The 11,472-nt window shown below is 35.2% G+C and overlaps 1 non-coding gene across 6 annotated transcripts; it reads left to right on the top strand.

The window, feature by feature from the left end:
* The first annotated feature begins 2,118 nt into the window (after window positions 1-2,118).
* Window positions 2,119-11,002, top strand: LOC104215103 (uncharacterized). 6 transcript variants are annotated; one of them, XR_708093.2, is made up of 4 exons: window positions 2,119-2,229; window positions 2,372-2,497; window positions 10,188-10,289; window positions 10,364-11,002. It is a non-coding gene; the product is annotated as an uncharacterized protein (transcript). The 6 variants fall into 6 exon arrangements; XR_011405565.1 differs by lacking the exon at window positions 2,119-2,229 and adding an exon at window positions 4,132-4,232 and having other exon boundaries at window positions 2,238-2,497; window positions 10,017-10,289; XR_011405564.1 differs by lacking the exon at window positions 2,119-2,229 and adding an exon at window positions 4,154-4,232 and having other exon boundaries at window positions 2,238-2,497; window positions 10,017-10,289.
* The last annotated feature ends 470 nt before the right edge of the window (window positions 11,003-11,472 follow it).

Raw genomic sequence — 11,472 nt, forward strand, 5'->3', positions numbered from 1 at the left:
AACCCTTCCCGCACGCTCGCCCAACCTAACTTACCTTCTTCTTCACCTGAAATTGCAACACAGCAGCAACAATGGAGGAATCCATATTTGTATTTCTGATATTCAAATTCAAAAGGAGGCATTTGCCCATGTGTGATATGATTGAAAACTTTCTGCAGACACAAAACAATTTCATGCCAATCAGATTTAATTACTCCAACATAAAGAGAATTACTAGAGGGTTCGAAGAGAAGTTAGGCGAGGGAGGTTATGGCAAAGTATATAAAGGAAAGCTTCGCAGTGGCAGGGATGTAACAGTGAAGATGTTGAGCAAACCTAAAGCTGGTGGAGGACAAGATTTATGAAAGAAGTAGCTACCATTGGAAGGATTCATCATGTGAATGTAGTTGGATATATATGTTCCTCGCCTCACTCCTCCATTAAAGAAATCGAGATTTGATATTGAGAGGAGAAGGAGGTGTGAAAATTAGTTGGGGTCCACATTATTTTAGGAAAAGAAAAAGAAAATACCTAATTTTAGGTAGACAACTAGCATCCAAGAAAGTGCATTTTACGCGATGGGGATGACATGGTCGGGTGTTTAGTTGATCTTCTTTTGTGAACAAATAAAGTGTCTAGCTGAAAATGGCCTCTGTTGAGGTGTTCAGTTGATCGTTGAGGACAACTTAAAGGGGACTTTATGTATTTCGCCTAGGGGAAACCTTGGACGACTTGGGGTTGAGAGAAAAGGTTTTGTCTTCGAAAAATAGGACTAATTTCTCTCTCCCTGTTCCACTTTTATATCAAGGCTAGGGCTGCTTGCGTTTTGGCTCGCGCGCCACATTTTTGCGTTTGAGCGCAAATTTGCGTCGCATTTCCTGAAGATGTTATTTGATAAATCATGTAGCTCCAAACGACGAACGGTTTGATATTCTAAAAATAAGACTAAAAAATCATTCATTTGATATATAAATCCTAACTCGATTCATTATACATTAGGATCTATGATTGTTTGAACTTATGTCAGGTGTAGCTAAAGTTATTTTCATATCTTTAAACAATTTCCTTTTATTCCCAACTACTTCTAACCTCTTCTAAACATATATACAACCTTCCAAATTTAAGATTTAGGTGCTGCATACCTTCACCACTTTTCGACTATCCCTATGCACAACCTAGACAATGAGTGAGGATGTAATAGGTAGAAAAGAAACGGGCATATTAAACTTTCTTTATAGCATGTTTGGCCAAATCTAAATAGCTTATCTTTAAAATTGTCTTAGTTAAAAGTACTTTTCAAAAAAGTATTATTGATAAGATGTAATTTGTGTTTGGCTAATTAATTTGAAAAATTACTTGAGTAATAATTAGTGTTTGAACAAACCTTTAAAAGAGTTTCTAAGTGTATTTTTTCAAAAGTATTTTTCAATAAAGTATTTCTAGGGAGAAGCTATATTTTGAGCTTGTGATTCAACTAAAAAATAATAATGTTTTATCTTGGGATAACGCATAAAATCCATCCCATCCTATGACCCATTTACCAACTACACACATTTTCTTTTCGGGGGTCCTATTACCCTAAACTTATTTTTACCATAATTGATTTAACATTATATGCTCAATTAAACCCGACACGTCAAATCAATTATGGTAAAAATAATGTTAAATCAATTATGGTAAAAATAAGTTCAGGGGTAATAGAACCCCCCAAAAAAAGGTGTGTAGTTGCTAAATGGGTCATAGGATAGGGTGGATTTTATGCATTATCCCTTTTATCTTTCTAAAAGCTTGACCTAATGAACTTTAACATTGGAAAAAAGACCAAAAAAATTTGACCAAACAAGTTACTACTCCCTGTGTTTCAATTTATGTGAACCCATTTGACTGGGCACGAAGTTTAAGAAAAGAGAGAATATTTTTGAACTTGTGATGTAAAATGAGACACATATATTTTATATGGCTATAAATTATTGCATAAAGATAAATTGTTTCATGGTCATTCTTTTTAACACGGACCAAAAAAGAAATAGATTCATATAAATTGAAACGGCGGGAGTATAATTTATCGGAGAAAATCACTGGGGGATTCATTAATTATTTTGGAAGGCATAACATTCTTTCCTTGAACACAATTCATTTAGAAATTTTAAAAATTTGATTCTTTAGATTCTGTGGCGGAATTTTCTAAGTAAGAAATTGTCATTACCTTCATTTTCTTCATACTATAAAAATCGTTTCTTCTCTCTCTTGGTGCGTTTCACTCCTTTTTTCCCCCTCTCTTTCGTTTTATCCAAACTCAGGGGAATAATTGTTCCTTTCTTACTATGGTTTTACAAAAGTACTGATTGGGTTTAGGTTTAATTTGTGGGCTTGATTATAATTCTTCTTGCAGATGGTTTTGCCGCTCTGCGGAGATTCATTTACCATTTGAAAATTATTCCTTGGCATTTTTCTTTCCAAGACGAGGGCTTTCAGGGAAAACTGATTATTGAAAAGTGCCAAAGGCCGGCTGAATTAGGTATGTATTTTACAAGATCAGTGTAGTTTAACCTGTTGTAGCAGGTTACTGTTTATTTTAGGTTACCAATTAATAGTGCTATTAAAAGAATTACCTACGATCACTTTTGAGTGCTCTAATTGTGTTATTTTTATCAATGCATAAAACGTAGACTCTTTATTAATGCTCAGTTCTATGGAGTAAACCATAAATGCCCGTAGAATCTTGAATTACATACTAATATATCCATGTATTGCATACTCTATAAGTGGCATGTTTAGTTTGCAAGAACTTCTCCATTGTTTGTTTCGATTATTGAATACTGTAAGCTTTCCTTTTGTGAGACCCATTTTCAATTTCTGTAAGTTATGAGCTTTTAGTTCTGAGAAATTTGCTTGATTTCCTGGTTCCTTAGAGAACCTGTGGTTCAATCAATCAATTGCCTACGATTTAATCCTTCATTAGTTGGGGTTTGCTATATGAATCATCTGTATTTCTGTTCGTTCTGTTTATATAGGGCACATTTCCCTCTATGAGCATATCCATTTAATGTTCGCAGGATTTGTTAGTTTTTATAGTGATAGGTAGAATCACCATAAAAATGCTACTAAATCAAGCACCAGCGATTCTGTATCCAGGAGAATCTTGGCTAGTTGATCGAAGTGGGTAGCTCCCATGACTCCCCAGATCTCTTATACCGTAGGTACTTAGGTGGGTTGCCCTTAAATTGAAGGTGACGAGGTTGGAAGAAAGAAGTAGGATCCCTATTGACTAAAGCTTGGACTCTTGTTCTTGTGTGAGTCTTGAAAGTAGCGAAAGGTGAGAAATCAACATGATTACCTTTGAACGGACGCTCATTATAATGACACTTCTTAGGGAGCAGGATCTGTTACGTAAGATCCAAAGATAGATAGCAAAGAAATATTTTATTTCTGAAAGCAACAGTGTTTTTACCTCTATCGTTTAGGTAGACTGATAGATCTTAGAAAAAATATGGTGGAAAGTCCGACGCATAACTATGTGTAACGCAATTTTTACCGTACAAAGGACTCTCAGCCTGTCAACTTAGAGCAAACCTCTTCCTTTATTGGGAATTCGGGCAGAATATGCAAGACTCACACAGGCGAAGTTAATTCTCTTGTTGAGGCTTTAAAAATGCATTTAATTTTAGATCATTTTCATCAGAGGTTGGGGTTGATCAGATTCTAATTCAAATAAAGCTCTCTGTCGACGTACTCTTTCTGCACTTATTAAAGCTGGTGTGAAGCTGCTATCAAGCTGTTATCAATATTCTGGTGATCTTGGTTTTAGTCTACCATCAGTTTGAAACACTTTTGGAATGATAACATGTGTCTTAAATAGCAGTTGGGCTAAGATGTCTGTAATGGAATCTTGGGGCCACCTGTTGTTCTGCATGGTAGATAAATTTATTGTAACGCTTAAAGTGGAGGAGAACAGAACTACTGTAACAATAGTAGTTACTAGCATGGTCAGGAAATGAAAGTGGTTTCCACGCTTCAGGATCTCCCTATAACCACTTGTCAATATTAGTAATATGTGTCTAATGAGCAGTGTGGCCTTTGAGACGTGTACGCATATTGCTTTGCATGAATAAAGTGCATCAGTAGCTACTTGAATATAAATATGGGTGATAGGTTGCAAATTTTGCATTTCAAGGGAGTTCGAGTTTTTCATAGGAGATCCAAGATTCAAGATGTTTCATGAGCAACTCTTTTGCTGAACCATCCACTTCCATGTAAGCTGATTTCGTTAAACTATGATTTGCTGTTTTCTCCTTTGAGCTGTAGCTCAGGTATAGGTCTAGTACATTTATGTCTTGCCATGAAAAAGGAAAATAAGCGTTCAAAATACTTTCTCAACATAAAATCTCCAGTTTCTTGTCCATATAACAACCAAACCTTATTTTATTAGTGTCAACTATATTGAACATTTCATGGCAACAGAAAATGGTTATTCTCCCACCAATTGGATGTAATCATTGATCATTTAATTTAGCGTGCATGATCATGTAGATCAGGATCTGATTTGTGAATGGGAAAAAGGTACCTGGTTGCATTTATTCATGCTTGTTTGTGCATCAAGGCACCCACATCTGTGCTCTGAGACTTGCTTTTTCAAGCAGATGAACCTATTGTTTTCGCTGAAATTCATTTTATACAGTTTGAAATTAATGACGAAATTCTTGCATGCACTTATCAAGATTTAGGACTACAGTAAAAAGTAGATAATTTCTCACAGTTGTCTTGTCCTTGTAGTCATTTCTTTTTGGCTGCTCCCTGTGTACCTTCTTTTCCTTCTCTTATTTTTTTTACTTTTCCCAGATATGGTCCCCACTTTCAAATTGGTGCCGCTCATATTTATAATCTTTGAACCTCTGAATTTGGAATAAGCATATAAAAAAATCTATCAAGTTAACCACGCTAATATAAGGAGGGAATATATAAACTTAACATACTGAACAATAGTTCAGGAAACGATTGGTAATGGTTTTACCTAGTGTGTTTGTAGGTGTTTTCTTTAGTTCTTGCAATTCTAGAGATGGATTAAAATAGAAATAGGGTGAAGGGAGTGAAATTGTAAATACTTTACCAGTTTCAGTTAAGCGAGGTAATTGAAATATTAAATATGAATGCATTGGTTTCACTAGGACATGGTCCAATCATTGCAAAGCTTTCTGATTGATGTGGGAATATTTTGAAGTTTATTTTGCTGCATGTTTAGGAATTTGTTGAGTACAAAAATGGGACTATGGGGGAGATGTGCAAAAGCTAGAGTTGTTAAAATGAAAAGAAGTAGAGTTTGGGTTGAGAACATGTAGCTTATATACTGCATACATGCAATTCTATGTAAATATACTTCTTGTTATTGTATTTCAATAGGTAATTATATAAACGGAAAAGGGTCATATTTATCCATGTACTCTTTAAAAATGGTTATAGTTGTCCTTCATTATATTTTTTTGATATATTTATCCTTACCATTATACTTTAGGATCATATTTATTCCTGTACTCGAGGGTTACATTTGTCCTTCGTCATACTTTTTGACATATTTATCCTTACACTTATACTTTAGGATCATATTTGCCCCTCATCCATTAAATCCCCATGTCCCACCTTTGTTTTCCTACATGGTGCCTATGTGAATTTCTTTTTCCTCCAATTTAAATATGGTCAACTATTTAAGATAATTTAATCCGCGCACCCAATTTAAATATGGTCACCTATTTAAGATAATGTTCTTTTTCAGCTCCATATTTTTCGGATAGCAGCGGCAACATATTGGCAAACAAGAACTTTGAACTCAAAATCACTAATCTGATACAGCTTACAATTATTGCAGTAACCAAATTAAATTACGAGAAGTTGCACAACAATGGAATTAATGACAAAGGTCCGTGCTTAAAATAGAGCACTGCCAGAAGCCTAATATTGTCTAGGATGGTTTCCTCAAACATATTTTTTCTCGAAAAGAAAATATTGCTCCCTCCTCTCATTTTATATGAAAGAATTCGATTACAATGGTTAAAACATCTAGTTTTTTTTGTGATTTGGGTATATAATTTTCATGTTTTTCAAAAATAAAATAATATTACATATTTAAAAAAGTATATCTAAATAATTCAACTTTTTGGATGGCAGAGTCATGATTTAAAGTTTATGGGTTCTGATCTTGCTCATAGCTCATTTTAGTTATTAAGTTCGTAATTAAATATTTATACATATTTAATGTATTTCCTAATAGAACACAAATCTAAACAAAAGCTATAGAGTTCATTCAAACCATACCTAATACTCTAGCTCCACCCCTTATCTTCGACCTGGTTTAACATAAACCTACAATGACGAATAATATTAGAGTAATGTGAATTATCAGAATGAAGCCACTATATTTTATATATTGGCTGCCCAAAGACACAAATAAGTGCGGACAACCAAATTATGGTTTATGGTTTATGGTTAAATTAAATTATCTTAAATAGTTGACCATATTTAAATTGGAGGAAAAAGAAATCCACATCGGCACCATGTAGGAAAACAAAGGTGGGACATGGGGATTTAATGGATGAGGGGCAAATATGATCCTAAAGTATAAGTGTAAGGATAAATATGTCAAAAAGTATGACGAAGGACAAATGTAACCCTCTTTGAAAAGTACAGGGATAAATATGATCCTAAAGTATAATGGTAAAGATAAATATATCAAAAAAGTATAACGAAGGACAAATATAACCATTTTTAAAGAGAATAGGGATAAATATGACCCTTTTCCGTTATATAAACCCTTGTATGTACTGACAACTGTTGAACATTGTGCCTGAGTGTAGTATGTCTATTTAGAAGCCATGATACTTGTGTGTGGCTTGGCAATCCACCATGAAGTCAAGATGGGTTAGTTCATGTTTTTAATTCTATCATCATGCATCTTTTCAGTATGGTAAGGAAAAAGTTGTATTTATTTACTACGGTACAATTAGCAGCTGTACATTGCCCATTCGTCAAAATAAAATTAACTTGCTAATTGCAGCTTTGACCATAGCAACTTTATGCATTTCACATGGAACTTTTGAGATATCTATATGTTCTTCAAGTGTTACTTGAAGATTGGTCTCAAAATTTGATATATTGAAAATGAAAATGGTTTAAGGAGGAATATTAACGGGAAATGTATCAATGCAGTTGAATGTAGTATTACTATTCATAGCATTCCTTTTGCAATTCTAGTTTCCTTAACACTATTTCCTGTTGTAGGACTGCTCCTCCACGATCATTTTTTGTTCAAATCTTGACATGGTTGAGGCCTCTGTTTAGTGGTGAGAGGAATGGAAATGGTGCAGTTGTGATTTTTGTGAATAGTATTGTTAGCAAGCCTGTTCGAGTATAGGTGGTGATGGTACTTTTTTCACTGGGAACTCAGTCAGGCTTGGCCTGGTTATGTAAACAGAGCCAAGCTCGGGTCTGGCTTCCTTGGATCTGCTTGCTTAATTGTAACAGCAGATGTCACCGTCTAATGACAAAAGATGGTGCCATCGCCGAGAGCAATAACAAGGTCAGATGGGTGGAACTCATCCATTTGATTGCTAGATTGCGAACAAACTTGTTGTGAGGTCTGCATTTTATTTATCTAGTATAAGTTGGAGTACCAAAAAATTGGGCAGGTAGGGTCGATAAGGGCAGCCCTGTGCACAAAGCATCCCGCGTTCACGCAGGGTCTGGGAAGGGTCGCACCCCAAGGAGTGTAATGTAGGCAGCCTACCTTGACGCAAGCATCAGTGGCTAATTCCACTGTGCGAACCTGTGACCTATAGGGTCAATGATACATCTTAATTGAGCACAAGCTACTAGCATTGGCTAATTTTTATATAACATGGAATAAAAAAATTCCTCCAATTTATGTGATGTAATAAGTATCTGCATATTTCGATTAAGTCTATATAAGATAATGTTAAGTTTGACTAAGAAATAATCCATGTCATCCAAAATATTCACGTCATTATGAAATTCTCATATTCCATTATCTTTTTGCTATTCAAATTCATTTCTTATATTCTCTTAGCATAACCACAATTTATTTTTATCCTGACTTATTATCTTATATGTTATGAAGGTTTAATCATAAAAGTTTAGTTTTGTGAAGTAATTCAAACTATTGATTCATAACTTTAATTGAATTTAGTTCTTGATTTAACCTCATTTGGCTAGACTGAATAATCGAGTGTCATGATGTTTGAACCCTCAGTAGTCCCCTAAAGATTCGGAAAAACAAAAAGTCAGCTCAGGCCCAGCTGGGTAATGTTGCAAATTTTAGTTGTTTGGGTTTCTAACAAAGTTCTATTCAATTCGTTGCTCAGGTCTACTTTGTGAGCATCCTTCTTTGTATTTCTGTTTTTCGTTCTCTTTTCCTTTTTTTTTTTCCTTGAGGAAGAGAGGATGTCTTAATGATGTGCTAATGGCAGTCTTATACCGATTAGATTAGTGCTGTCCCTAGGGCTTTAGTCTAGTGGTGAGAGAGTGCAGCTTGTGTTGTATGGGTTAGGCGATCACAAGTTCCTACATTGCCGCATACAAAGGCCTGATATTCAAGTGGAGAAGGGTAGAGGGATGTGCCTATTATCCATTGAGTACCGAACCATGCGCCACTAGCCTTCGGGGATTTCCCGTTAATAAAAAAAAACGAGATTAGTGCTGATAAATGATTGGAGGGGTATGTTAAAGAAGCTAGAGATGGATAATTTTTTAATTCTTAGATAAATTCACTTATCCAAACTGAAGAATAAAGGTTAGATGTAGCACTTAAGGCAATGCGGTAAGGTGGGTCTCTTGTTCTTTGGTGGTGCTGAGAGAAGAATATAGAATTATTAGCGAATAGGGAGACGTGGACTCATTCTTTTTTTTCTTTTGTTTTAAATTTCTTTTGAGAGCTGGGAAAGAGGGAGGGCATCATATTTGAAGGTAATACTTACGGTTTTCACATGAATTTGTTTTTTTTTTCTCATCCTAGAAAATAAAAATTGAAGCACATACACTTTCCAAATTTTCAAGAAAATAAAAGATTTTTACGTTCACTGAAGTGCTTAACAGGAACTAGTTGTAGCTGAGGTCGTGCTCAAAATGAATTTATTGAGGTTGCTTATTGATTAATAGAAATAAACAATTTTATCCTATTTAGTTTGCTTTTCTTTTTCTTTTCGGTTTCTTTCTTTTTGTTTTTTTTAATCAGAGAATTGTTAGCTGGCTCCCAAGGAGTTGGAGAATGTTTGGCTTGATATTAGAGCCTTTGGATTTACTATTTGATCCTTGATCGTTAAAGCAGAACCTTCGGTTAAGATTCTTTGGATTTACGGGTGCGGCAACAAAAACGAAGAGTCTGCGCAACTTAGGTTAAGAACAATATGTTTCGAGGAGGTGACGTTTAGTTTATCTCTAGGTCAATACCCTTAATTTTTGGCCAACCCCCATCTTTGAAGATTTCTCATTTCTGTAAGATTGCAAAGTTAGAAGCAGTAGTTCCCCGGGCTCTGATTTTTGGCCAACTTTAGGTGCATCTTCTGGAATAGTGGAATTTAGATTAGGCTGAAGGATTTAGCATTTGAAAGGAAAGATCTACAGATGGAAGACGGACTGAGTCCTTGAAGGAACTAATGGATAAGTGTCAGATGAAAGGAACTCAAAAGGCAAATTTGAGGGGGTTAATAGTTTTCCTTTTTCTTCCATTGAACATCTTAAATTTTATTCCTTAATCCTTGTTATTTTGCTCTCTCTCTCTCTCTCTGTGCATGCATGCCATCTTGGTACATACGTTAAGGTGACGGAGATACTTGGATCTGTGTATAGACAGTGGTGAACCTTTGACCTCTTTAATTGAAAGATTACTGAATTTGGCCTTTGTCTTCCATCTCACGTGCCATACATATCGACATTATTTTTCTACTATATTACACTTATATTTTGTATTTCTTATCAGTTTCTGTTTAGGATATTTGTATTGTGAATATCTCAGTGTTTGATCTATTTGGCAGATGTCGTTTACCATTTGTTAAGCTTATCTTACGAGAACTTGGATTTTTCCAAGCTTTTTAAGTGTTACCTCTGCATTGATAATTGAGAGAAGATACCTAAATAGCTCGTGATTTAAGAGTTCAAAATATGCTTGATTCCCTTGATGACCGTAGAAGATGTTACACATTCAGGTTGACTTACTAAGGAAAGTTTCGTCGGCTTAAAACATCTTATTAGCTAGTCCTAGAAGCAACATGAACATGAATCACCCTCATCCATATGGTGAAGATCAAGTAAGTTTTAGATTCTTGTAACTTATGGTAGTGCTAATTTTTTAAGACAGCCTAAATCTAAGTTATGAACACAGGATGAAGCCACTGTCATGGGCTTTGAAGTTGCAAGATCACCTGATGCAAGTTACAACAATGTGTATCCTGGGCATGAAGATGTAGGGAGGGAACCACTGGCGGTACCGCCACATCTGCATCACACCTTGCTAAACCACCCAACAACAAGAGATCCCTCAACATCCCTACCGTTGCCACAGAACGTGGTGCTAAACCATCTGTATATTGAGAACAGAGAAGCCCCGAGGTCAGTTGTAGCACTTGGTGTAACACATCGTTTTCGCTCAAAATATGTTACGGTCATGCTTTACAAGCCCGTTCAAAGAAGGTGAGCTAGCATGTCGAACATGCCTGAATGTATACACCATCTTTGGCTTGTACTCTGATGGAAAACAGTAGACGTAAATACACAGCAGTCTGCAGTGGAGAATGATTATTTCTTCCCTGCTGCTAGTAGAAGGAAAATATGGTAGCAGGTATCCTTGGACTTGAATAATTGTAGTTAGATGTTCGATGGTTTTAAAAATTTACATGTATTATGGCAAAAAGTTAGTGATGTCCCTGTTAGTTTGGCTTAGCAATTATGTAACATTGTGCGGTTATTGGACTTAAGAATTTGGGAAGTTTACATGTAATATGGCAAGAAGTTACTGATGTCCCTATTAGGTTGGCTTACGATTCTGCTTATGGAGTTAAACATCTGTTAAGCATCTGCTTGTGTTAAGTTGATATAATAACAAGCTAACTCTCCATATCAAGCTTCATATGATAACCTCAAAGATAGAATAATAACATGTTATAAATGATAATATTGTACCAATGGTTTAATAATTCTTTGAACTATTAAACATATATAGCTTAAAACTCTTGATTAATGTAACCCCTGCATCTGTCCTTGTTTTCTTTTCTCCTTTTGAAAAAAAGTACTCTTTCCGTTTCAATTTATGTGAAGAATGGGTTCGGAGTTTAAGAAAAGAGAAGATTTTTGAACTTGTGATATAAAATGAGGCACATATATTTTTTGTGGTTATAAATTATTACATAAAGATAAATTGTTTCCAAATAAGGAAACAGATTATTTTTAGCACAAACTAAAAAGGAAATAGGTTCACGTACGATGTAACGGAGG

Source organism: Nicotiana sylvestris, chromosome 2 (assembly GCF_000393655.2).
Source record: "Nicotiana sylvestris chromosome 2, ASM39365v2, whole genome shotgun sequence".
Taxonomy (NCBI): domain Eukaryota; kingdom Viridiplantae; phylum Streptophyta; class Magnoliopsida; order Solanales; family Solanaceae; genus Nicotiana; species Nicotiana sylvestris.